Source organism: Lutra lutra, chromosome 1, assembly GCF_902655055.1.
Source record: "Lutra lutra chromosome 1, mLutLut1.2, whole genome shotgun sequence".
Lineage (NCBI taxonomy): Eukaryota > Metazoa > Chordata > Mammalia > Carnivora > Mustelidae > Lutra > Lutra lutra.
Genome location: NC_062278.1, coordinates 19,349,437 through 19,352,656, shown reverse-complemented (window position 1 = coordinate 19,352,656; position 3,220 = coordinate 19,349,437). Strand labels below are relative to the sequence as shown.

Sequence of the window (3,220 nt, the reverse complement as noted above, 5' to 3'; positions counted from 1 at the left end):
ATGTCTTTTAAAATATTAATATTTTTTCAGAAATATAAACTTTATATTGTAATTGATACATTGTAGAATTCGTATATTAGGTATATGAAATATATCAGAATGAAGAAGCTAAGCGCAACTTTGAAGTCCCAATGTCTACTCATCCATAGTCTCTTATAAATTACCGAAGAAAGATCATCAGCTGAATTCATTCACAAAATACACAGCATGGTCCTTTTACTGCAGACACCTTCACAGTCAATTCAGCCCATTGAAGAAAGGGCCATCAATCCATCAACCAGACAGTTAATCAAAACATACACTGAAAAGTCTATCAAGTGAAGGTTCTGAAAAGAGTTTAACTTTGATTATTTGAACACTAAAAAATACCTGGATTTTAAGTGGTGAGTTTCTTTCAAATAGAAAATGGAGCACTCTCTTCTTTCTCTCTCTCTAAAACAGATGGTCCTACTTCATCCAAAATGGGACCAGCCAATCAATCAACTTTCTGAAATGCAATTCATCCTAAATGTTTATAAATAACCATGTTTAAAAGGGAATTAGTGCAATAAAAGTGTTCATTTTGTTCTTTTAAACTTTCTGCAGAAAAGTGCTACATATAGAAAGATGAGAGTTTTAAATGAATCCAAACTAGTAAAACCAATTATACATCAAGGAAGATAAGGTAAAATTGTACCAGCCAACTTGACTTCTTCTTTTGTCTCTCATAATAAATTCAGGCAGCAAAATTTGTGCTTTTAGCTGACGTCTCAAATCTTTCAGTCTCCAAAGTTTGACTAAATGTAACACTGCTGGGAAGATAAAGAAAGCATCTTCAACATCATCACTTCTTACAACCTAACATCACATTATAAATGTTTTTGGATAAAAAGTTTTTATTTGCAATTCAATAAGACCATAAATATCTGTCCAATTAAGCTCTAAACTGCATCAAACATCACCTCTGATAGGGACAATATACATTACTAAAATCAATTGAATGATTGTCCCCAAACTAAGAGATACTTAGAATTAGAGGTAAAAAGCATATAAAATTTTAAAAGATAACTAATGTGGAAAGTGAAATACATTCATTACTAAGCAATTCCATTCTACTTTTTTAAAAAAATGTTTAAATAATTTAATTTTTGTAGCTTAATTACAATAACATGTGATGGATTTCAATCTGATTCTTAATTTTGCAAAACTAGCTTCAAGAATTATTGGAAGAGGTTTTTTTCATGGTACCTTGGAGGTGGTAGACTGTGTTAGGATGAAGCTGAACATTTCTTTCCCAGGTCCTGATGCTGGAAACTCATTGAAGTGGACAATGAACACAAACTGTACCTTTTATGAGAAGCATATGGTTACAGAAGTTGCTGCTGATGCTTGGGGTGAAGAGTGGAAGTGTTACGTGGTCTGAATCAGTGGTAGCAATGACAAGCAAGGCTTCCCCATGAAAGAAGATATCTTGACCCATGATTGTGTCTGCCTGCTGCTGAGTAAGGGGCACTCTTGCTACAGATCAAGAAGGACTAGAGAAAGAAAGCACGAGTCTGTTCAGGTTGAACTGTAGGTGCCAATCTCAATGTTCTCAACTTGGTCATTGTAAGAAAAAAAAGTGGGGGGTGGGGGGATATTTCTGGATTCACTGATACTACTGTGCTTCATCACCTAGGGCCCAAAAGACCTAGCAGAACCCATAAACATTTCAATCTCTCTAAAGAAAATGATGCCTACCATTATGTTGTGAGAAAGCCCCTAAACAAAGAATTCTAGAAGCAAAGCACCCAAGATTCAGCGTCTTGTTTCTCCAGGTGTTCTCCAGTACAAACACTGATGTATTGCCATAAAGAAGCAGAGTACTTAGAAAAATAAGGAATAGGCTGCAGAATATATTAAGCTTTTGGCCAAGAAAATGTAGGAGGCCAAAGAAAAACTCAAGGATCAGATTACCAAGAAACAGAGGCTGTCCTCTTTGAGAGCTTTTATCTCTAAGCCTGAGTGCAATCAAAAATGAGATTTTCTAAGAGTAACAAATACATAAGATCATACATCCAAAAAAAAAAATTTAACAACAAAAAAAAGAAATGGAAAAGGAACTGAAACTTTGGCTATACATGAGTAAACCCTTAAACCCCACATGCTTCTTGAGAAAGATAGAGCAGAGTTAAATTTCTAAATCTCTGCCCCCCATCAGTCCACTCTACTACCACTTCACTTTATGGAACTCCAATCACTGCAACTCATTAAAAAAAGTATATTAGCATCCTTTCCTTGCATGTTGTTTTATAAAAAGCATCTGTCTTCCACATGGAAGGCAGCAAACAATAAACATTGAATAATGATCCTTTGCCCCTAAAAAATGCTGTGCCTTCTTCAGTCTAATGTCACATTTAGTGGGTTTCATGCTATTCATGGTACACTGGAGATTGCCCCCAAAAGATCCATATAGATTCCAGGGGTGTCCTTGACCATGAGTGTGCTCACATGGCATCAATGGCTGCCTTCTTTCACTGTAAAAAAGCCAGCTAAGAGCAATGTGTCTGCTAGAAATGAGCAAGTACAGAGAACCTTTTCCTTCTACTTATTTTGGTAGGCACTTCCCCACACATACTCAGAGACCACTCTTACTAATCCAGGTCACAGGACTGATGGAAAAGTTGGTATGCTCCTTCTTTTCCTTGGAAATTCGTGGACCATAGTTCCTCCACTAGTTCTCCCAGAACCTTGTAGATTGCTTCAGGCACTGACTTGTTTGTAGACCCCATCTAGAATGAGAGAAAACATTGAGAGTCCTTGTCTTCAAGGGAGATATTCTTGAAGAGACTGCAAAAGAAGCCAGGTATAGGGGTGTCTGGGTGGCTCAGTGGGTTAAAGCCTCTGCCTTCAGCTCAGGTCATGATCCCAGGGTCCTGGGATCAAGCCCTGCATCGGGGTCTCTGCTCAGCTGGGAGCCTGCATCCTCCTCTCTCTCTGCCTGCTTCTCTGCCTACTTGTGATCTCCGTCTGTCAAATAAATAAATAAAATCTTAAAAAAAAAAAAGCCAGGTATACCCAGCTACAAAGAGAGAAGCACAGAAAAAAACTATACCAGATTCTCCTTTGGTTTTTGCCTTAAATACTCAACATGCATATAACTTGATTCATTTACTCACGTGGGACTGTGCCCATTGATTTTCATTTTTGTGACCTGGCACATCTCTATTTGCTAGAAACTTCTGTCTTGGTTGGATTCTGG

At 37.4% G+C, this 3,220-nt stretch overlaps 1 pseudogene; it reads left to right on the top strand.

The window, feature by feature from the left end:
- Positions 1-1,252: 1,252 nt before the first annotated feature.
- Positions 1,253-1,999, top strand: LOC125086817 (40S ribosomal protein S6-like; annotated as a pseudogene).
- Positions 2,000-3,220: the final 1,221 nt, after the last annotated feature.